Genomic DNA, 24,576 nt, shown 5'->3' on the forward strand with positions numbered 1-24,576 from the left:
TGTACCTAGCAGATGTCTTAGATCTTCACAACAGAATCTCCTTGTCATCCCCCCTACCAAGAAGACAAGATGGGGAGCTAGAGCCTTTGCATCGGTTGCTCCGCGTCTGTGGAACGCGCTCCCCTCTGAGCTCAAGGCCATTTCATCCTTGCCCCTCTTTAAAGGAGCCCTCAAGACCTGGTTCTTCAGGAAAGCATATCACTAACATTGCAGGGCTACTCAAGGTATTATGTTAGGCGCCTTGATGCCCTTGGGGCTGAGTTCTGCGCGTTATAAATTTAATTTCATTCATTCATTCATTCAGCTTAGAATATTAAAGTTCATCACTCCATAATGTTTCTAATGCCGTCGCCACCCCTCGTGGTGTACACCTTTGGTTTAATTTCTAGGGATATGTATGTACCGAGATGGAGTTTTTCTATTCCAGCTTAAAGTTTATTGGTATATCTTACTTCACAGTCAGATTTAGGGCATGCCTCGCTCCCCTTTGGATGAGGCCGGGTGGGGATTGGGGGGGAAAGCTGTTCTACTGCAGAAATTTGAAATTAGTTATTGCACTGCTCACTGTTGACTTAAATGTTTATCAACAATTGCCTTTGTTGGTTATGACTGTCAAGACACTTAAATGGCACAGCTAGGTAATGTCGATGGTCCCTCAAACTTATCCCTGCTATCCTGGAATGTTCGAGGTTTGAATGACAACCGTAAGAAACATCAGATTGGTCATTATTTTATACTCAAAAAAAACAAAAAGGGGAGTGAAGAGGTGCTGTTTGGCACTCCCCTTTTTATTTTTTTGATTAATAGGCAGCGTGCAGCTGTGGGAGCATCCCAGAATTTCTGGTTCCGGTACATCATTAAGATTACCGACAATCCTAGGAGGTCATTCGACCATTGGCATTTTCCAGCAGAAAACAGAAAACACTGGCCTCACTTTCGCTGAGGAAGAGGTAGATAGGATCCTTGCAGCCATCAACCCTTTTGAGGGGTTGAGCCATACAGAACCGGGCCCCAATAATGCAGACTGGGACGAACTGGCCAATCTAAGGAGGACGCAGATGAAGACAGCTCTGCATGTACTAATGACTGAGTACCTCAGGGCCAATGCGGCTCCACAAGGCTTGATTGTTTGAAATGAACTGTACATCTTCCAACCTGACAAAGTGTTCAAGAAAGACTGGTCACTGATATCGTGGAATTGCACCCGTGACTGGCTGGTCTTGATAATCAAGACGGCCACGAGACTCACCCGGGAGCTCAAAATCAAGATCCAACAAACGTCCTCAAGAAACGCATGGAGGAACTTAACCAAGAGATAACGGATTTTGAAATCACACTGAAGCTGAGCAAGTACAACAAACTAAAAAAAGACACTGCGAGCTTCAGTCATGAACGGGTATACCCGTATACACGGGATGATTTTACATAAAAAAACTCAAAGCAAGATCAGAGTTCGGATGGTGAAACATCAGGCACAGGATCGGACAATTCCAACTCCAGCAGAGGAAGCGGCTGCCGATACCATCGAGGAGGGGGGGCCTGTACCAACGTCCATTCAACCCAAGAAGAAGAGGATGGGGGAATTACCATGGCCCACCATCTTTCCCACCATATCCCTATGGACCACCACCAATGAGGGGACCATATCAGCACTGGACACCTCCGTCACAGGAGTACAATTACAACTAATATGGTCCACCGGCTTTTTAAGGGGCACGCCAAGAATCACCGAGAGACAGGAACTGGAGAGGCAACAATGTCCATTGGTCCACCTCAGAGGACGAGACACCGTGAGTCTCAATGAGGAGCATGTCCGGCGCAACGAACGCCCAACCATCGACCAGCAGGAGGTGAACTTAGTGGTGAACTTGACGGCCTACCACCTAACACAGACACAAGGACGAGTCCTTGAAGGAGACTGGGATTTGTACCTACAAAACGGATAGACAAATTCAAAACATGTGCAGAGGTGAAGGAATTCATCTGCAAATTGAAATTAAAAGCCTTCTTCAAAGACAAAGAAAAACCAGAGGGAGACGATAAGGATACAGGCCTACATATCAAGTCATCCTTCATCCCCCCGGATTCCACACTCCCCATGGAACTATTGGCATTTGAAAAAGCTGTGATGGAGTAAATGCAGAACATCTCTACACAAGTAAACACGACATTCCAAAATACATCAAGGTAAGAAAATGAGTCAATACACCGACTGTCACTTAATAAAAACATCGTCATTAAACCAGCTGACAAAGGTGGGGCGATTGTCATACAGACAGCCACCTCCTATGATAACGAATGTAGGAAACTCCTCGAGGACCGCAGGAACTATGAGATCATCTGCGAGGACCCTACGGAATCCATCAGAATCCGGATAACCACCATGGTGGAAGAGGCTGTAGCCCATAATTGGATCTCCAAAAAAGAGGCGGAATTCCTTACAAAGAAGTCACCAAGAATCCCATAGTTTTACACCATACCCAAGATTCACAAGAATGTAGGGCAACCACCAGGAAGCCCAATTGTCTTGGGGATAGATTCCATTCTAGAACCACTGTCTAAATTTGCAGATGCGTTCCTCCGTCCTCTGGTCCAAGCAACAGGAACTTATTTAAAAGACACCAAGGCGGTCCTACAATTACTCTGGGTCATTGAATTTGACCCCGAGAAAAACCTCCTCATTGGACTCAATGTGGAGAGCTTGTATATGAGCCTCCCACACGATGAAACACTGACCATTAATGAGGAAGGATTATGTTCCACCGAATGGTAGTATCAGACAGCACAAAATGTGGTGATGGAGTGTGTATTGTTATTACTCACGATACATGTATGAGGACACTTTCTACCAACAAAAACACGGGACCAGCATGGGGAGCACTTTCGCTCCCAGCAAAGCTGGTCTCTGTGTTTACCATCTAGAGACAAAGAAAATCCTGAACCCCAGCAACCCTTTCTTTCGTCATATAAGGACTTGGAAACGGTACATCGATGATGTCCTAGTGATATAGGAAGGGGACATCCCATCTACGGAAGCCTTTATGATTTGGCTAAATCATCAGAACAATTTTTCTTAAATTTACAAGCACAACCTCACGGGACAACCTGGTTTTACTGGACCTCAACATATTTCCAGATTAAGGGACCTTGAAAACGACGGCACATTTCAAAGCAACGGCTAAGAACAGCTTACTCCTATATAACAGTTGTCATCCTCTCCATCTCAGGGAGAATCTCCCCTATGGACAATTCCTCCGCTTTTGGAGGAATTGTACAGAACTAGAGGATTTCAGGAGCCAGGCATCCAACCTGCAAACCAAACATTTGAAACGAAATTACCCCAAAAGAGTCATCAACAAAGCTATGAAGAGGGCAAGAAACAACAACAGGGACTCCCTGATGGAGGACAGGATTACCATTGAGCAGGAAGAGAGAACTATCTGTGTAACCACGTTCAACACCCATTCGAACCAAATCATGAAAATTGTTAATAAACACTGGAGACTCCTCAATTGCTGCCAACTTAACCTCCCAAAGCCATGTTCACACACAAGAGAGGAAGAAATTTGAAGGACATGCTCATCCACACTAGGCCAAGGGTAACGCCACCAACTGCAGGCCTACTACTGCCATCAGTGCAGTGTCACCACCCATGTGGCAACTGCAGCACATGCCACTTAACCTGCAGGAGTAAGTACATAAAATTGAGAAATAGTAGCGAGTGGGAACAAAGGGGTTTTACGAATTGTAACAGCAAGAATGTTGTTTATATGAGCAGCTGCCCATGCGGCCTTGAGTATATAGGAATGACCACTAGACCCATCAAGGTTCGCATTGGGGAGCACATGAGCAAATTTTGCTGCAGAAAGAGCACAACCAAGATATCGACCCACTACCTGACCACCCAACACGGGGTGGAGGATTTAAAATGGACCGCAATTGAACAACTGAATGGCGAGAGTGGCCTATTCGAAAAAGAACAGAGTTGGGTGTTCCGTCTTGGGACACACACCGATGGCCTCGATGATATATCCTGGAACCAGTTCTCCTGAAGAAACTACCCATTTAACATGCAAATGTACGTATACCGCTACATAAGCTTAGACACAGCTTAAGGCTTAGGGACCAACAGTTTTCTCTTCCCATAGGGTGCCATAACCCATGGTAATCATGAAATCCATTTTTATCCTGCCTGTGATCAACCAACATCTTTTTAGAGTATATGTGCAGGGTAGGGTGTAGGCATACGCTGACATAAGAGGTATTTAACCGGGTGAACAATAAGGGGGCTTTTTCTCCATGCACCAACTGGATCACCTCGTGATGTTCTGGAACCCACATGAACTGTGTTGTAGGCCATTTAATACTGCGCCCTGGGTACCCAACACCTGGCATTAATAACTAAAGCACAAGGGGTCTAGCCAGAATATGCGTGACCTCATAAAGACTCTATTTAGCCATCACAAACGACACTATCTGTAACCAACCCTTGTCGTTAATAACTAAGGCCTGAGGGGCCTAAGCAGAATATGCGTGACTTCATTCCAGATGATCACGCAACTAATAAAGGCTCGGTTTTGGCTTCCACAAATGGCGCCATATGCACCTAACAAACCCTGTCATCAATAACAAAGAAAAGCATCTGACCTCTGTCTAGAACGTCCACTCCGTTATACTAATGCAGCTACCTGTCTAGCAAGACGCTATTTGCACCACCTCTTTGGAACCATGTCCGTGTCGCATTAAACGTTTTAAAGCTGTTTTGTTTTGTTTTCCTGGCATGATCCATTTTCCTTAATGACCGCGAGATACTATGCAGGTTTGCAGTCTAGTTTGAAAGGAACACAACGCTAACCTCATGTCGTTTTAAGCACTTCCGGGTCAATGCTAAGATGCACGACGTGACGGCAGTCACGGGGGCTTGCGCCAGAGGTTGGCGCACTAGCTGACATCGATCAAGGGGCTCCTAGGTTCTCTTCCGGTTGAGAACAGGTGTAACACCTTATGCCCGTGAGTAACGGTGGAAACAACAATTAAATATACTACTTAAGGATGCCCCCCACTCAGCTCCATTGTTCAGCGGAGCAGCGGGGAGGCCAGTCACGGCGGGGCAGTGCCCCAGGACTAGTAAGTACGGCATAGCCGAGGAGCAAGCTTCATATTGACTAGGTCTCAGACCGACATGACTACGCTAAAACCAATTGCCTCTTCATTTTTCCTACTCTTTAGATTGTAAATACAGGCACCCCTCCCACCCATAAAAGGCTCATGGGGCTTTTTCTCATTTACAATCAAGTAGGTTGGCAATCCTGGTACCTAGAAGTACCTTTCTCTTGTAGAAATTTGACATACAGCGATATCTAGTATATCTAGCAATGCATTTATCATCTGGACAAACTGGATAGGGCCCATAACCATAATTTCTCATTCTGATTACGGATAAGTAATACATTGTCACGCCACACTCTTATCTTGCAGGTCACCGCTTGTCACGATGGAGGATGCTAATGTCTTACATTTTAATATTTTGCAATTTTTCTTCCATATCACGATATCAGATACCTGTTTAGGTATTGTATAATGTGCATGGTTAATTTAACATGCACTTCACATAGTCATTATTTGTACATACACATATCGTAGATAAGTTTAGCAAATTACGCACCACATTAGAAAGTGAGTGTAGAAGGGATCCTTTTGGTCCCGAAGAAGAAGCCAGGAGAGGGCTTTGAAACATGTTGACACACAGGAGGCATGACTCACTGAGGCAACATACCTCCTTCCCCATATTTTAATAATGCCAGCTCAAAGGTATATTAAAGTTTTTTTGATCAACGAGCCAGGTATTTTTTAACTTTATCTTCCATTCACTCCTGACCCTTCCACTCACACTCCTACACGACACATAGTCATCTCACAACAACAGTGCTCCCGCGTAGCCATTGGTCACAGCACGCCCCGTCCCATAGACGGGCGGGAAGACCCCTATGATAAAGCATGACACCAAGGGCCCTTTTGGTGTGTGAGGGGTATTTAAACAAGCTGTGTGTTTTTCCCACCATTGTTGGAAACACATCTAATCTGGGAGGACATGGCTTTTACATCTATCTAAGGGTGGAGCTTTTTGTTTTGTACACATTATTTGTTACGCCTAAATGTTGATGATGCTTTTCTACAGGAAACACACTTGCCCAAAACGGACCCCGCACAATTCACCTCAAGCTGGGGCACGCACAGGTATTTCTCCAACTTCAGTAGCTATTTCCGAGGTACAGCTATCATTATGCACAAAAGGGTGCCCTTCAGTCTTCACTCCAATATTGGGGATGATGAAGGCAGATTTACAATAGTCACAGGCCGGTTGATGGGGCGCAGCGTCACCCTGGTATGCGTCTATGCTCTGAACACTGACTCCCCGGAGTTCTTCTACTCCCTACAGACCCAACTCACTAAGTTAGACTCCACCCTGTTGCTAATGGGAGGAGACCTCAACTTACTTCTTCACCCTGCTTTAGACAGTACTGCCAACTCCCCTGGCACCGAGCCACGCACACGCAGAACCACATCAGAACTTTGCGAGCACTTCTCACTATGCGACATATGGCGCACACGCAACCCTACAAACACCGAATACACACATTACTCCAGTTATCACAGCACTTGGACCAGGATAGATTATTGGCTGCTTTCCCCTGGCATCACCTGTTGGTACAAATCACTTGTTACACTGCCGAGAACATATTCCGATCACTCCCCGGTTAAACTCCTTTTTACAGTGCCCAGACCCGACGGGTACGAACTACAATGACGCTTTCAAAGTAGAGCCCTTAACGATGACCTCTTCCACTCAGAAGTACACAAGGCTATAAAAGAATATTTTGCTATCAATTCGGGCTCGGTAGACTCTTGGGCAGTCCTGTGGGAAGGTTTTAAGGCATACATTAGGGAGGTCTGCTTAGCTGAACAATCAAGGGTTCTAAAGGCTCTCCGCTCCACATTATCTCGCCTGGAGCGTGACTTACAGGACATAGATAGCAACACAACTAGCAGCCCTACCGCAGACTCGACAAAACGCAGACTGGCCCTCATCGCTGAATTCAAAGGCATTGCAGACCGGGAAATACTGTTCCTAGGCAAATACTCTATCGCACGGAAGTACGGTGAAAGACCAGGCCGAGCTCTGGCACACTTGCCCCGCCCGCCATATAATAAAGCCTAGATCACAGAGCTGACCTCATCCACTGGTCAGATGCTTACATCCACATCCCATATCCGAGACAAATTTCTTGATTATTACACCTCATTATACACCTCGAAGCTAGGGCAGGACCCCACAGCGCAAGAAGCTTACCTCTCCGAAATCGCTTTGGTTTGCTTAGAGAAACACATTCAAGATTTCCTTGCTGAACCAATCTCCATTGATGATGTCAATAACGTTATTGAAGCTCTTCGTGGGTCCTCGGCCCCTGGCCTGGTTGGCTTCACTGGGGATTTTTACAAAGCGTTCAAAGACCTCCTGGCCCCCCAGCTAATCGAGTATATGCCGAGAGGCAAGTCCTACCCCCCACCTTCCGCGAGGCTGTCATCATCCTCCTCCCCAAACTGGGCAGAGATCTGTCCTTATGTGGATCTTACTGTCCCCTTCCTTATTGAACATAGACTATAAAATCCTGGCCAAAATCCTCGCAATGCGCTTATCACTCTTGATGGAATTCATTATTTCCCCGGCCCAATCAGGCTTTTGCCCCTCATCGTTCCACCTCCCTGAATCTTAGAACGCTGTTCTCGCTGCTTCACAGGATCAACCCTGAGGTCCCAGCGGCCACCATTTTATTAGACACGGAGAAAGCGTTTGATTCTCTTGAGTGGTCCTTTTTTGTGTCAATCATGCGTCAAATGGGGATGCCAGTGTGATTCATTGCCACCACAGAATTACTGTACATGCGCTCCACAGCAAGACTCCGCCTCAAAGGCACCCTCTCCCAGCCCTTTTCTCTATCCCTCAGTACTCGTCAAGGCTGCCCCCTGTCCCAACTGGTGTTTATACTTGCAATGGACCCTCTAATCCGATACTTCCAGGAGAAGCATTTGCAAAGGGGCCTCCAATTTAACACTGGCCCCTTATTGGTTTCCCTATATTTAGATGACACTATACTTTATGTTCTGGAACCGAGCATTAACTTGGATCCCCTCATCAGAGAAATAACTTGATTCGGACAGCACTCGGGCTTGGTCATCAACTGGCACAAATCAGTCATTTTCCCTTTAACCCCAAGCACATTGCGATGGGACTGTGAGTTCCCCCTCGAGTGGTGCGAGGACTCCGTTAAATATCTAGGCATCCATAAACATCTTGACACAACTCACATTATCCGTCTAAATTATGGTCAAGCTATCAATGCCCTGGAGGCACAGGTGGAGCGCTGGTTGCACTTGCCGCTCTCGATTGAAGGCAGGGTGGCTCTCATCAAGAGGCTCATGCTCCCTAAATTTTTATACCTCATCAACAACATCCCCATTCCCCTCCCTAACAGCTTCTTCATTACGTTACGCTCGCATCTCATAAAGCCGGTCTGGGGAGGCAAGCAGGCCAAGGTGCGCTGACAGATTATGGTCCTTCCGTATGAGAGAGGGGGGTTTGGGGCGCCTGACCTTCAGTTGTATTATTTAGTGGCCCAATGTAGTTATTATTTCGCCTGGTACCACCCAGACGCCAGGATCCCATATCTTCGCCCTGAGGCAGATCTGGTGCTGCCTGACACGCTCTCAGCTGTATTAACCAGGGGCCTGCCCAGAGACCCCATTGACATACAAACAGTTTCCACCACCAGTTGGGCATGGGAGAAACTGAAACGGATCACAATCTACACTCTATTCCTCTACACTGCAGCTTCCCAATGCCCGCTGGCTTCCGATCACGGGAGGGAGGCTGGTACAGCACACCTTGGCTACATTTTCCATTACCAAAATGGGAGACTTATACCCCGATTTTGTGACGAAGACCGCTTCCATGATGCCACCTTCATGGATCGCTTTGTTTTGGGGCGAGCCCGAGCAGCGATACAGGCATCCCTGCCTGTTTTTCCCATTGAACTAGATTAATTTCCCGCTTTGTCCATAATCATTGACAGCCCAGAAGGGATACAGCTCATATCCAAGCTGTACAAGGCCTGTTCCGAGATTATTCCAGTACAGGACGACAACATTTGTAGAGACTGGGAAGCTGACTTGGGTCACCAGATCACAGATGACCAATGGGTCAATTGCTGCACTGTTACGAGGTAGGTCTCTTTGAATAGTCGGCATAAGCTGCTACATTTTAAGTTCTCGCGCAGAATTTACATCACCCCGGCCAGATCTCATAGACTTGACCCCTCCAGACCGCATAATTGCCGCAAATGCAACTCTCCATATGCTGACTTCACCCACCTTTCGTGGACGTGTCCCAAACTATTAACTTTCTGGGAGGTGGTGCACAAAACACTGGGAGATATGATTGAACTGACCCTCATCCACACTCCGGAAACTGGATCATTGGGCTATGTAGCAAACTTTCCCAAGCACACACATAGATACTCTGCCCTTAGTTTGCTGCTCGCTAAAAGGGAAATTGCACTAAAAAAGCTCCCACATTGCAGGGATGGCTTCAAAGCCTAGCCTTTTGCAACACCAATAGAGAACTCTACTCCACCACATTGCCTCGAGCCTCCCGGCCCAAAGACATTTGGGGGCCATTCGGGGCCTACACGCAGGCTAACCGCCCGACTGCTGCCTTTTAAATAACACAGGGCATTGTTCCGACTGGTGTGGGATAGTTGATTTACACAGCACACTCACTTGTTTCACCTCGGCCTCCAGGGGGTCGCTGTTGATGTCTTCACATATAGCCATGTATGTATCTGCATGGGGTCAGTGGACGGGAGGGATATATGGCGGGCAGATGGGGATAACTTATGCGTGATGCTTGCCTGCCAGTTGGACCGCACCTGCATTCTTTGACAATGTTGCTTGTCTATAAAAGCCTTGACGATTTGGCCTTTTGAACATTGCACCTGTGTATTACTATGCCAATATATCGATGACAGTAAGCACTCTTGTTTGTATATCAGAACTGTAATAAAACAGTAAATAAAGTTTATTTTTTTTAAAGTATAAGTATACTGAGGTCCCCTTTTTATACCCTGGAGCCCACCTTCTGGGAATTGGGAGAGGCTTCTATACTGTAGCATGAAGTGTATAGAATTTTCTGACTTCCCAGTTCTGGCTCAAAGCTAACCACAGTATCAATGTGGAGTCGTTTGACCCTTTGTGAAGGCAGAGCACATGCAATTCAGTTGTAAGTGGGGTTTTGTTCAGCTCCACCCCATCCTGCCAGCGGATGGCCCATTCAGGCACACATAATCCCTTTATTGTGTGACTGTCTGAGAGGAATTCACAAAGTTACACACAGTCATGTGACCCAAGACAGGCTGAGGTACAAAACTACCAAAAGCAGGAAAATGCCATGTTTCTTATGGTGGCATTTTCAAAATGTTAATAAAAGATGTGAAATTATCATTACTTTACCCCTGCTAACCATTGCTAAAGTTCTTGTGCTCTTTACTTGAAACATGGTAGAATTACCTTTCCTTAATTGGCACATTTAATATACTTATAGGTCCCTGTAAATTGCACTAGAGGTACCAGGGACCTGTAAATTAAATGCTATTTGCGGGCCTGCAGCACTGATTGTGCCACCCATGTAAGTAGCCCTGTAAACATCTCTCAGGCATACCACTGTGGGGCCTGTGTGGGCAGTTTTAAACTGTCATGTCGACCTGGCAAGATAAATCTCTTGCCAGGCCTAAACCTTCCTTTTTAATAAATGTAAGTCACCCATATGGAAGGCCCTGGACAGCAAAGAGGGCAGGGTACAATATATTCAAAAAACAGGACATGTACTTTTTAGTTTTACAAATCCTAGTAGTGAAAAACTCTTACATTTATTTTTCACTACTGCAAGGCTTCTATCTCCCATAGGATAACATTAAGATTACCTTATTGCATTTTATGGGCATAATTTTCAAGTGGGAGATACCTGGTCCATGTTTGGTGCCTTCGGAATTCTAATTTAAAATCCTAACTTATGGTGAAGTGGAATTTTAGGTTTAGGTCTTTTTTATTGAAGAGTATCAAGAATGGCATCAGCATGTAGCGCCTACAACCCAGCGGGCCGGCGAATGTCACAAAACAATTGCAGCATGTTAGCAGCGTTGGGGACATATCGAACAGCATGAGCTCTAACACAGCATGTCGCCTACAACCCTTCTGGGCCGGCCGCGTCTCTAACAGGAAGGATAAGGACACACCCACTCCCACCTAGCCTCCGCCGGAGGACTGTTCCTTCATGGGAAGCTTTGTATTATAGAATAAGGGAAGCACCCCTCCTGAAGTCATTGGCCCAGAAGGTTGCAACGCTAGAAGGCCAGTGCTCTATGCGGAGTAGAAGGCTCAACAGCGCCTCAGTCCCCCCGGACATCAGCCGCTCTTGACACTCAAATAGAGAAGAAAGAACCCCAACTCCCACACACCCCCAACCCTCCCTCCGTCCAGTGCGTATGTCAGATCTCCCCGTCCTCTTCTGTCGCCTCCCCCCCCAGGTCCCCGCTCTGCGTCTATTCAGGAGGTCTAATCTTCTTGCGAGGTAAGCCGCAGGAGTCGGAGGTATCTCGGGCATGTCAGTTCCCGGAACTCCGTAACCAGTAGAGACTGAAACGGTTGCCAAAGATCAAGGAACTGCTCCACGTCCCCCGCCACCATAAGTGACATCTTCTCCATGCCCAAGACATGCCACAGTCTGTGGAGCCATCCCGTAACCGTGGGCAGTGTCGTGGTGCGCCAGTGTGCTAAGATGTTCTGTATCGCCGATCCCAATGCAATGGCTATCTGCCTACCTCTGCGGGATTTTAACGGGTACATCAGGCTGTTCGGGAGGCCTAGTAAGACATAGGCTGGGAGACGTGGCAGTTCAATACCGAAATGAAGGTCAACGTCGTCTATCACCTCTTTCCAGTAGGAAACCAGGAGCGGACAGTCCCACAGAATGTGTGTCAATGTACCCACCCGTCCACATCCCCTCCAACAGCTGGCGTCTTTACTGTGGTCCATGTCGTGTATGCGTTCCGGGGTGTAATACCAATATGTGGAGACTTTCGTGAGAGTTTCAGTGAGGCCTGTGTGATATGCCGAGTGTCTGGCTCTATAGGCGACTTGTTCCCACTCTTTAGTGCTCAGGGGCCTACCCAACTCTCTCTCCCAGCGTTCCCTCTCTGGGTTGTGGAAGTGCGAGGCGGGAAGCTGGAGGAATTGATAAAGGTCAGTTATGAGCTTTGCGTCGGTCGTGCGGGATAGGAGCCAGCGTTCGTAGGGAAGGAGTCTCCGATTCGCAGTTTCCCGTACCTGAGGATTCATGGCCCAGTGGCGAACCTGCAAATAGCGCAGCCTCTCGGTCTCCGGGAATGTGTATTCCTGTCGTAAGTGCGTGAAGGGGATAACCCCCTCTGAGTCATACATGTGGCATAGGGCCCTACAGCCCGCCTCGTGCCAGTGACCAAAGGCTCTTCCGTCCATTCCCGGGGTGAAGTCGGGGTTATCTATCAAGGGCGTTAGCGGCGATGGGAAGGTCGTCAGACCGTGTATGGCATTGGTGGCATCCCACACCCGCAAAGGCACCCTTGTAATATAGGAGGCGTAAAGGTTCGCCGGTCGGTGAGCCCTACGCAAGAACGGTATTTCTTGTAGTGGTCGGCCCGCCACCGCCTGATCCTGGAAGAGCCAGTGCTTGTTCGATTCCCATCTGCTCAATTCTACCAGGTAACGTAGTTGTGCCGCTTGATAGTATTTACGGAGATCCGGAATCCCCAGACCCCCTGCCTCCGGCGCCAACACTGAGAGAGCTCTCCTCATCCTAGGCTTCTTGCCCTGCCAAATAAAACGTACCAGGTCTGATTGCATCTGCTGAATCCAGCCGACTGGTGGCTGCACTGGGAGCGCTCAGAACAGGTACAGTATCTGGGGCAGGATCGTCATTTTGACGGCCGCTATTTTACCCAGCAACGAGAGGGTGCCACGATCCCATCGGCCTATCTCGTCCCGAACCTTCCTGCCCAAGGCGAGGTAATTAGCTGCCACCATAGCGGGGACCGTGGGGGCCAATTGGATCCCCAAATAGGGTACCAGGTCCGCTGACCAGACTATCGGGAAACGGTCCTGCAAGTGGGTGCGGGTTGCCGGTTTAAGAGACAGATCCAATGCCACCGATTTCCCCATGTTCATCTTAAAGCCTGCAACCTCTGCGAAGGCGGTCAGCTCTGCAATACTGGCTGGAAGGGCCTGGATTGGGTCCTCTAGGGACAAGATGACGTCGTCAGCATATAGGCTAATAGCGTGAGTAAAGCCACCAAACTTCACCCCTCTCATAGCTGGGTTGTCACGTATCCGTTGAGCAAAAGGCTCCATGTACAGAGCGAAGAGGAGAGGGGACAACGGGCATCCCTGCCTCGTGCCTCTCTCGATGGCAAAGCTCCTGGAGCTGTAACCGTTCACCCGAACCACCGCCGTCGGGAGTTTATAGCAATTGAGGATCTGACATCGGAACCTGTCCCCCAGCCCCACCTTCAGTAACACCCGCTCCAGATACGGCCAGTGAACTCGGTCGAACGCCTTTTTGGCGTCTATCGAGAGAAGCATTCTCTCACCCGGAATCCGTGACGCCTTCTCTATAAGATGAACAATCCTCTTGGTATTGTCCACCGTCTGCCGTCCCGGGACAAAGCCCGCCTGGTCCGGGTCGACGAGTCCCGGTAAGTGAGGGGCCAATCGGGACGCTAGGATCCCGGTATATAGTTTGAGATCTATATTTAAAAGAGATATTGGCCGATAAGACCCACACTGCGCCCGATCCTTCCCTGGCTTGGGAATGACTGCCAGGGAGGCCCGCAGCAGGTCCGGTGAGATGGCACCTGGCTCGGAGAACGAGTTAAAAAGGCGTGTGAGGAGTTGGGCCAACAACCCACAAAACGTTTTATAGAAGAGGGGTGTATAGCCGTCCGGCCCAGGAGATTTGCCGTGCTTGAGGTTGGCAATATCGGATATCACTTCCTCCACCCGTATGTCCCTTTCCAGATCCGCCGCTTGTGTAGGGGACAGGGAAGGCAATGAAACTGAGTCTAGGTACCTCGTCATCGCGGATTCGTCCAGGGGGTCCCCGGCGTAGAGGTCAGCGTAAAACCTCCGAAAGGTGTCTGCTATATGAGCATCCTCCGTGATCAACCGACCCGTAGGGTCGGAGATTTCTTTCACTATCTGTGTTTGTCGGGCCACTCCTAGCCTATTCGCCAACAGCCGACCGCATTTGTCCCCCCCGTGTAATAGGCGTGCCGTAAACGCAAGGCCGCGTATTCTGCGCGGTCCATATCTAAGGCTGTCAAGAGATTCCTTGCTTCCTTAAGCTGGCGCCAGATCCGGGGAGCGCCTGTTCTACAATGCATCTGTTCTAGCTCCCGTACCCTTTGAGTGAGTTCCTCCCGCTTATGCCGCCGGTCCTTGTTATCCGCCGACGAGATAGCAATAAATTCCCCCTGTAGTACCGCCTTCAGAGCCGCCCAGTGGGTCGCTCGAGATGTGTCCGATTCGTCATTGTGGGACTGATATTCTCGAATCTTGTTAGATATACCCGAGACGACCGCTCGCTTGTGTAGTAAAGCGTCTCGCAGACGCCACACCCGAGGGGGGCAGGAAACCGGCGGCAAGCTAAGTGTAGCGCTAACTGGGGCGTGATCCGACAAGGAGATCACTCCTATCTCCGACCCGGTGGCCAGGGTGCGTACCGGCCCAGTGACCAGTAGGTGGTCCAGTCTCGCATAAGTTTTGTGTGCGTGAGAATCAGTGGCGGTGCGTCCATTAAGGGCACTGGGGCGTTGCCCCACAAGCCGCACGCACCGCCAGCTCCCTCGGCGTCGCAATCATGTCAGTCACAGTCAGCATGAACTCGGACTGCCCACCCCCTTCAGATTCTGAAGTGGGAGGGCGGTCCGACGTCATGCTGCTGAGTGACTGACATGCAGCAGACCAGGGGTGGCGCAGAGTGCACAGCAGGCAGCAGTGCGCATGCTGGGTGAAGGAGGCGAATTTTTGCTCCGTGCCCAGTCATGCGCACTACTGTCTGCTGTGGCTGGCGCATGCCCCTTAGGAGAGCGAGGGTTGAGCAAAGGCTCAAACCTCGGTCTCCTAATGGGCAGGCGGGCGGTGAGTCACCCTGCTCTAAGCCAATGCTGGCGCTGCTGGAGCAGCGTCAGTATTGGCTTAGAGGGGTTGCCAACCAGTGCTGTTCAATCATTAGAAGAGGCGCCAACGGGACCCCCCCCCACCTCCCCCACCCCCGGCGACCTCCTCGTTGGCAGTGATGTCGCGGCTGTTCCTGTTCTTTGAAGAGCGCGCGCGGGACCCCGGCCCAGGAGGAGCAGTCAAGCAGACCGGTAAGTTTCTTTTCTTATAATTTATTTTTAAACGTTCCTGGCCCCCAACCCCCCTCACCCTCCTCCGATAGTACAGCTCTCTTGCTAACCAGCAGTGCGAGGTGCTGACAGGGCCTGCCATGCTGAGTCTGTACACGGGGTCTGCCTGGGGCTGGGGGCCCCCTGTGGGCCTGCAGTGAGGAGCCCACCCGTGCCCCCCATGGACTATGTCCGGGACGGGACCCGGGCAGCGGAAAACTCTACCGGAGGGGCAAACTGCAGTGCTGGGCAAGGTATGTGGACGACAAGCAGCTCAGGGGGTTCTTGCTCCAGCTGCAGAGGTGTGTGTGCGTGCACGCACGTGCAGTGCAGGGTACGTGTTCGACCCGGTTTAAGATAGGTCTGCAGAGAGTGTAAAGATCCGTGTCTTTAGTTGGGGGTGGGCGAGCCTGGTAAGTAGCAGGGCCGGTTAGTGTGCCTGCTGGAGGGACCCATGTGTAACCTGCAGTTATTATAGGTCTGTGTGCTGTGCTTGTATGACAGACAGCAGAGTGGGCTCATGTGCCAACTGTGGAGAACTGTGTCCGCATCCTGCAGGGCAGGAGTTTGAACCTGTGGAAGATTGCCGGGGGTCGGTGTGCCCGATACCATCGTCTCTCTGTGTACAGGACAAGGTACAGCTTTGAAAAATAGCTCGGTGGATTCGTGCACTAGCTGCTGAGGGCTGTCTGCATCTTGCGGGGGTCACCCAGGGCACAATCTTAACAGGAGAGACATGTGTGAGTGTGACTGTGTTCGCGCTTCTGTGTCTTTTACTGCACTTTACGGGTTGGGATCGTGAAACAGTAGCTGCGTGGGTTCGTGCGCAGGCTGCATGGGGTGTTGTGCATGTAACCTGTCGGTTCTAAAGACAGCTGCCAGCAACATATGTGAGATTGATTTAACACGTTTAGTGTAAGTAGAGCACAGTTTGCCACTGTAACCTGGTGTTTGTTTATATAGGCAGTCGGTTCCGGTAGCAGAGCTTCCTGCGTCCTGGGAGCTGCTGGTCACGGTAACAGGATTCCCTATAGTTTGCTGGTAATTTAATCCAGACTCCTGTGCTTCTAATCCTGGCTCTGAGCGCTTGGTTCCTTTTTACAGCTATCCCTTGCTGATGGTTTGATAGCAGGGTTTGCTCCTCTGTGGCTAATCCCAGTAGCAGTGGTCACAATGGCTTTAAGGCCTTTTGCTGTTGACATAGGAGCAGGCGAATTGTTGGGGTGCTTTACCCGGTATCTTGTCACTTGTTGACTGATAGCTTTGGTCGTGGGCCACACAACGGACTGTTAGTCTCTGTATCAGGGCTTTCATGCCTCTCTCTGGGGTGCTGGCTCGGAGAGCATCTCGCACAGTGGTCACTGCTTCTGGTGGCCGGGCTCTTGCTGTGGTGAGGTGCAGGGTTAGTTAGCAGGACTTTTATTGGGTTGCTTTACTGGCAGCAGGTTGCTGAACCTGGTAGCATAGCCATATAGCACTTTATTTCTTCTTGCATGCTCCCTGGAGCGTGACTGTTGGACCAGGTTCAGACAAAAATCCCTTTAACCAAGTTGAAGGCGTCGTTGCTGTTTCTGCTCCCAGTTTTGTTCCCTGTACTCACACACGCTGTTCTTCCGTCATTGAGCGAATTGGTATCATCAGTTGTGCTATTTCAATGGCATTAGCAGCACTGTACCACAACTGTTTAAGAACCCAGTGTTAGTTTTTTGTTGTAAACCTGCCCGTTGTGTCAGACTTTCCCCCTGAGTGTAAACGATTTCAGTGTCATGTTGAAATGCCCCTCATTTGTAAGTAGGCCTCACATTAGTTTTTATTTTAAAATCCAGTGTTTTATGGGATATTTACGAAAATCCATATGTGAAAACACCACCATAGCATGCTTGTATCTGTGCCACTAGGTGAAAGGTCTGCATGCATGTAAAGCATGAATTCCGGTGCTGACTAGAGTTACATGACACGCCTTGCTTCTATCAGTTATTAATGTGTGAGACATGCAGCACCGGTTAGCACTCTCGCCTTCCTCTGGCAGGAGCACCTGGCGTCTCCATCCAGCCCTGAATGTGTTCATGGGGCAGCGGCGCCGAGACCTCTCCTCTTGGTAGGAGTGTTGTGCTTTGTGTCACGTGGACGTCTCTTCCCCACCACAGAGACCTGTGCGCACGAACCATGCTAATAAGGCTCCTTGAGCGATGTCCCAAAAACACGACAGCATAATCTGTCTTCCAAAAGTGCATGAGGTAAAAGGATATAAACCCCTGAGCCCATGCCTCTGATCGAAGGGACGGGGGAGTATACAGAGAAAAGATAGAAGCAGTCATCTGTGGGCATTGCAGCTGCTCCAAAATTGCAGTGCTTGTGTCACAGCAGAAGCACGGAGGCTCACGTAGCATATGGGAGTAAGGGACACAGTGCTTTGCTTTCCCTTTTCTCCTCTTTGTACATCAACACCATCTCAGTCCCCATTGATGCAAGGTGTGATCCTGATACAATCGCATCGCATAATGTTTCATATTTGCCAGTGTTTGTGGAGTGATTTGGTATAACCCTGTAGCAGAGAATGGGCAGGAAATAGGCAGACTTAAGGGGTTATACCTTTATTGACTGTTTAACAGTGCACCATTTTATAAAACGTGCAATATGTTAATGGAAAAGTAATGGTTGTATTTATTTAAACAATGCCTCATACCCCTAACTACTTCCCGGCTTTTAGAAAGCAGTGTGGTGTTTCAGAGGTACAAGCTTGAACATTTGAGATGGAAGGGGGAGGGGGCTTAGTGTCTGACTATTTGTCTGCATTATAATTCCTATTATAAGATCCGTTTGGGTGTCTCTGCTTTACAGTTTCAAGACTGAGATGTGTCTGCTTGTTAGTTGTGCATTTGTCTGTCTACTTCGCAATCCCCAGTAGAAAGGTGTGTGTACACATATAGTGAGCATGGGTCTCTGTGGAGCTGGGTGAAGGTACAAGAGCAAAGCTGTGTGAAGTGAGGGGAGGGGAGGTGCAGTGACCGATCTGTTTATTAGCCCCAGCACTAATTGCTTTATTAACCTTCATGCTTCCTCAAATTTGCTTAAAAATGCACCGTTTGTCCACAAAATTTTCTTGGGGGGTGTAAGCCCCCCAAACCCCCCATAGGTTGTTCGAGCTCGGTCGCTACGCTCGCTCGCCGCAGTGCAGTACGACAATGTTACGGCGCACCACTTTCAAATGTCACCAGCCACCACTGGTGAGAATAGTATGAGTATTCCCGCGCCGTAGGGTGCTGGCTACGCCATAGGTCATGAAGGTCCATGTCGGTCAGGTGTGCCTTGCACCCGGCCGAGAATTCACTGGCCTGAGGTGAGCGGTGTGCCGATCTGTCAAGCGCCGAGCTAAAGACCATATTGAAGTCCCCCCTGATTATAATGTGCCTGTCCGGTGTGGCCGTGATCTCCCCCAGTGCCGCGCGGAGAAAGCGCTCCTGTTGATCATTCGGGCTGTAGAGGGATCCTATCGTAAAGGAAAGATCCCCCACTCTACACCGGTATACCAACAGTCGGCCTTTTTGTTCCGCTAATTTGTGGAGGACCTCTCCCCTAAAATTCCTAGCTACCAGGATCGCAACCCCCGCTGTCTTAGTGTTGCCTGACGAGAAGAATTGTGTCGGGAATTTATGTGAGCGCAGTCTGTGGCAATCCCTGGGTAAGAGGTGAGTCTCCTGAAGGAGACATATATCAGCCTGGGTGCCTTCCAACAGGGACAGTACTGCGCGCCGTTTAATTGGGTTATTGAAGCCCCTGACGTTAAGCGTTACAATCTTAAGGGACACTGGTGGCATGTTGAGAGACTATAGGGATAGCATAGGTCACCTGTAGGCCGAGCAGCCACGACGCAAAAGCCCTCCCTGCGGCTCGGGATCCGCTAACGCACTGGACGCCCCCCCTTCCCTCCCTGGGTCCCCCCCCTTCCACCCTACCCACGGACCCCCTTCCCTCCCTCCCTCCCTCCATCCCCCCTCAAAACACCCTGAAACTACCCCCAAACCCAAACCACAACAACCCTCCGACTCCCCTGAGTCCCCCTCCCCTCTCCCTCCTCCCCTCTCCCTCCTCCCCCTGCTCCAATCCCCATCCCTCAATAGTCCAAGTCAAGTTCCCGAGGGAACCAGTCAATGGAGAAGTTCCGAAGTGGACGTCCAGCCACTGCCCCCTCCCCGCGACCCCCCACACTCCCCAGCCCCCAAACCTGCTGTAGAAGTTGGCTGTGGTGATCTCCCCCCGGAACTTTCTTACGCCGTCAGCGCAACATCGCCGGAGCCAGTGGTCTCGGCCACCGCCGATACCGCGTCGGCCATACCTGCCCCCCGAGTGGGAGAGTCCGGCCGGGCTCGCCGATCCCGGGATCGCCGCCCGGTCACCCGCTGCCATCCGTCCTCTCCAGAAACAATGTCATCCTCCACAGCTGTGAGGCCCAAGACTCCGCACGTTTCCTGTAGGGAGCGTAATTGATGCAGGGTTCCATTCCATCTGAAAATAAGTCTGAAGGGGTGGCCCCAGGCGTAGGGCGTTCGGTGTTCTCTCAGGAAGTCGGTGGCTATTTTAAATGTCTTTCGTTTCTGGAGCGTGATGGCCGACAGATCCTGATATAAGGCCACCGAGTGTCCCCGGAAAGTCTGGGGCTGCCGCTTCCGAGCCTTCGCCATGATACGCTCCTTGAGCGGGTAGTCAGGAAGGTAAGCCAGAATGTCCGGGGGAGGCATGGATGCTCTCCGCGGTGCCCCTACTCTGTGCGCCCTGTCTATGCGGATGGGAAATTCCTCCGGCTCACCCAGAACCTCTCAGAACAGGCCTCTCAAGTAACCTGCTACGTCCGTTCCTTCCTCTGCAGATGGGACTCCGCGAACCCGTACGTTGTTTCGCCGAGACCTATTCTCAAGGTCCTCAGCATGTGCCTGAAGGTCAATCTGCTGGTCTCTGAGTCTCAGTACCTCCTGTTGGAGTTGTTCAACCTCTTCATCCCTCCGTTGGCCTGCCTCTTCCGCCGTGGCCTCTCGTTCGCCCAAGCCATCCACCTCTCGGCGGATCTCCCGCACTTCTCCGGCTACTTCTTTTTTTAGAGTTTGAAAATCCTCCCTAAGGGATCCGAAGAGGGACTCCATAAAGGACCTGGTGAGCGGGGGTTTTCCCCTGTTGGGATCCGGGCCACTACCGGAGGCGTGGGGCGACTGCTGCCCCCTGTCCACTCTGGGTGGCGACTCAATAGTTCGGGGAGGGTGCGTTCACCTTTCTTCCCTCCTTTGCTGCCTGCCATGTCCGTGTCTCTGGGCCTCCACCGGGTCCCCTGCTCGAGCTCCGCGCATCTGTGCGCTCTCCACACACCCCTACTCCTCCGTCCTCGTGGCCTTCTCCTCCTCCTAGCGTGAGTGCTCAGGCCCTGTCCCCCGGCCGTTGGAGGTGCTATATGCTGTAGACCAGCTCCCCCTCGGTTACAGCCTCCCGACCCGGTGCTTGGGGGAGCCTGGCTGTGGCTGGGTCTAGTCCCTCTACCCCGCCCGTCTTACTTGTGCCACCAGGCCGCCCCGGCTCGTGCTCCACTCGGTGTTCCTCTGCTCCCGCCGTGTCCCAGCTCTGTCCGACTGAGGCTGGGGGGGGGGGAAAAATAAAACGGAGGGGACGTCCGGCCACTACCGCCTCTGGGTGCCACCAGACCACTCCAGCCCGTCCCCCGTAAGGCACCGTGTCACGGTCCTTCCACCGCCGCCGCCTGTGTGGAGGAGCACTGTCCCGGTAGCTCTGCTCTGCTGGGGCCGCAGTCCGCCCCGTGGAAGGCCGCTGTCCGGGGAGTCTACGTGCCTGCCGCCTTCCGGGCGTCGGCCGTTGCTGCGCCACACCCCTCCGGTGCACCTCACTATCTCCCGGGTTCCGCGGCGACCTTGGGGCCCTGCGCTCCGGCCACCACTCCACGTGCGATATACCTCGTGGTGGGCCTGGGGCTGGGCACGTGTCCATCGGGGTCTGCTCTCCCCTTGGTATGCCGCTGTTGGTGTGCCCTCTCCGCTCGGCTGATGCTGCCCTCCACTGTCTGGTATCAGCAGGCCCCGTCCCGAGGCTGCAGGCCGCGTCGCTGGGCTCAGTGCTCACGTAGTCTTGCGGCCGAGCACGCTCTCCCGGGGCCCGGCCTGATGCTCCGCCTCCTCTCGGTGTTTCCTTCCCTGCGGTCCGGAGGGTGCCGCTGGCATGTGTCGCGCCCTCTGGTTCAGCAAACAGCCTCCCTTCGTGCTCCGACGGCTCCTCTGCCTGTTCTCCCGAAGAATTGGGGGGAGAATCTGCGATAGAACCAGGTCCGGAGGCTTAGGGGATCGGGAGCCGGTCGAGAAGACGTCCGCTTACCCCGCCATCTTGGCCACGCCCCCCTGAAGTTGAATTTTAAATTACAATTCTGAAAATGCCACTGTTAGTCCCTTACTCACTTTGCCACTGGATTCAAGCAAGCCTGGCTGAAGACGGCTGAAATGCCAGAAACCGGTCCTAGGAAGCTTGTTTCCGGTCCAGGGAAGACATGGCTTGGCAGTTCGGGCTGGACTGTTCCCATGAGGCACAGGGTCAGACTGATTTGCATATGGCCATGTCTGAACTGGGGTGGCAGAGTGGGCTAATGAACGGTGATGGATTAAACCCAGATCAGTTGACTGGGGGTGAGTGCTTGCAATGTTCAACACTCCGTCTATCATTTCCTTTGGTTTTTGCTTTGTTTGCCATAAGTTGGCAGGGTATGCTCAGATGTGAGTCCCTTGCTCACTTTGCCACTGGATTCAAGCAAGCCTGGCTGAAGACGGCTGAAATGCCAGAAACCGGTCCTAGGAAGCTTGTTTCCGGTCCAGGGAAGACATGGCTTGGCAGTTTGGGCTGGACTGTTCCCATGAGGCACAGGGTCAGACTGATTTGCATATGGCCATGTCTGAACTGGGGTGGCAGAGTGGGCTAATGAACGGTGATGGATTAAACCCAGATCAGTTGACTGGGGGTGAGTGCTTGCAATGTTCAACACTCCGTCCATCATTTCCTTTGGTTTTTGCACTGTTAGAAAGTTGGCATTTTATCGTTTTAGCCATTTGGTGCCTGCAGCCTGTCTATGGTCACATAATTGGGTGTAGTTAGCAGTTGGGCTTTGTGTATTCCTCCTAGACAGCCACACACAATAGGAGCTTAGGTGTGAATTGATGGGCCATCCTGGCAGAATGGGAGAGAGAAGCTGGGCACAGCCTCACTTACACCTGAATAAGCAGTGTCCTGTTCAAACACAAAGGGTGACTAGCCTCCTGTAGTGAGTCTGAAGCCAGGGTGGGCAGGGCAGGGAATTTGTGAACTTTAAAAGCATGCCTCTAGAATCTTCTACCCACTTCAAAGGCACAACTGTATATAAAAGAAGGACCTCAGACATCACTACTTCAGTACACTTCTGAACCTGAGGCTACTCATCCAGGAAGCAGGACTGTTGTGCCGCTGAAAGGACTGCCACTCTGCTGGACTGCTACTCTGCTGAACTCCTACGTTGCTCTGCTGACCCGCTGCCTGCTGCCCTCTTGCTCGGGTTAGAAGTACTGGACCTGCCTCTCTGGAGCCCAGAACCCAGAGTGACTCCAAGTGCCAGTTGGCTGGCATCCCGAGCTGAAGCCACAGGGATGTAACAGGCTTCCAACAACTTTGCATTTCCACCTGGACTCTGCCATCTGTGAGTCTTCCCTGTCAAGTAGTGCCAACCCAGTCCTAGACCCTTGGAAGTGGGACTAAGGTGTTTCCCAGCGGAACCAACACAACTCCTCTGCTGCTGGGGGCATTCTCTAGCCAAACTGATCTATTTCCTTGGCTGAGCGGCTCATTCTCTGACAGGACTGACGCATTGCCACTGCTGCTTGGAATGGACCCGGTGCAGAAGGTCTGCATTGCCCTTGCAGACCTCAGAACCAACTCATCCCCAATGGGGTGGTGCATCATCATCCCTGGTCCTCACATCTCTTGCTGACTGCAGCTCAACAACGATGACAGCTTCCTCATCGGAACCTCACAGCTCTTCAGAACCAACACATAGCCAGCTGTGCACTGTATTCTCAACACCCGGACTTTGCTTAGCAATCCCCATCAGCTCGATCCTCGACATCGACGCAATAGGACCTCACAGCACAGCCTAATTGCATCTGGGAACCGACACATTGCCTCAACTGCACAGCGCTTCTTTGACCCAGATCTACTCAGCGGATTTAAGTTCAGCGTGCCAAAGTGGGTCCCTGTCACTAGCCCACGCCTCATAGTAATCGGCCTGAACTTGTTACTTTGTCATGGTCCTGCAACCAGATATGGTTTGTTGGCGCTCTGTGCTTTTTAGCTCTATTTGAACGCAAAACTTAAAAAAAATTCAATATCTCCTGTTTTACTGATTGGATTTTTTTGGTCTTGTTTTATTTATTAAAAATCACTCTGTTTTTCTAAACCTGCTATGGGACCTTTTTGTGTGGTGTTTTCACTGTTTTACTGTTGGAAGTGTTGCACAAATACTTTGCACATTGCCTTCAAGTTAAGCCTGACTGCTCTGTGTAAAGCTACTAGAGGGTGAATACAGGTTAATTTGGGGTTTGCTAATGCCTTACCCTGACTAGGATTGTGTTTACTGCTTCACCAGGGCTCACACCCAGTAAATCAGAAACACATTTCTAACAGAGAGTCTTTCACTACTAGGACATGTAAACCTTGAAAATACCTGTCCTACCTTTTACACAGCATCCCTGTCCTATGGGCTACTTAGGGCCTAGCTTAGGGGTGACTTGTATGTAATAAAAGGGGAATTTAAGGCTTGGCAAGAGGGTGTAAATGACAAGTGGACATGGCAGGTTAAAACTGCATTCCAGCTGCAATGTCAGGTCTGGGACATATTTTAGAGTGCTACTTAATTGGGTGGCACAATAAGTGCTGAAGGCCCACTGGTAGCATTTGATTCACAGAACCTGGGCATATGGTATATCACTCTACAAAAGACTTGTAAGTGAGATAAATATCACATTCAGGTGTA

Source organism: Triturus cristatus, chromosome 2_2 (genome assembly GCF_964204655.1).
Source record: "Triturus cristatus chromosome 2_2, aTriCri1.1, whole genome shotgun sequence".
NCBI lineage: Eukaryota > Metazoa > Chordata > Amphibia > Caudata > Salamandridae > Triturus > Triturus cristatus.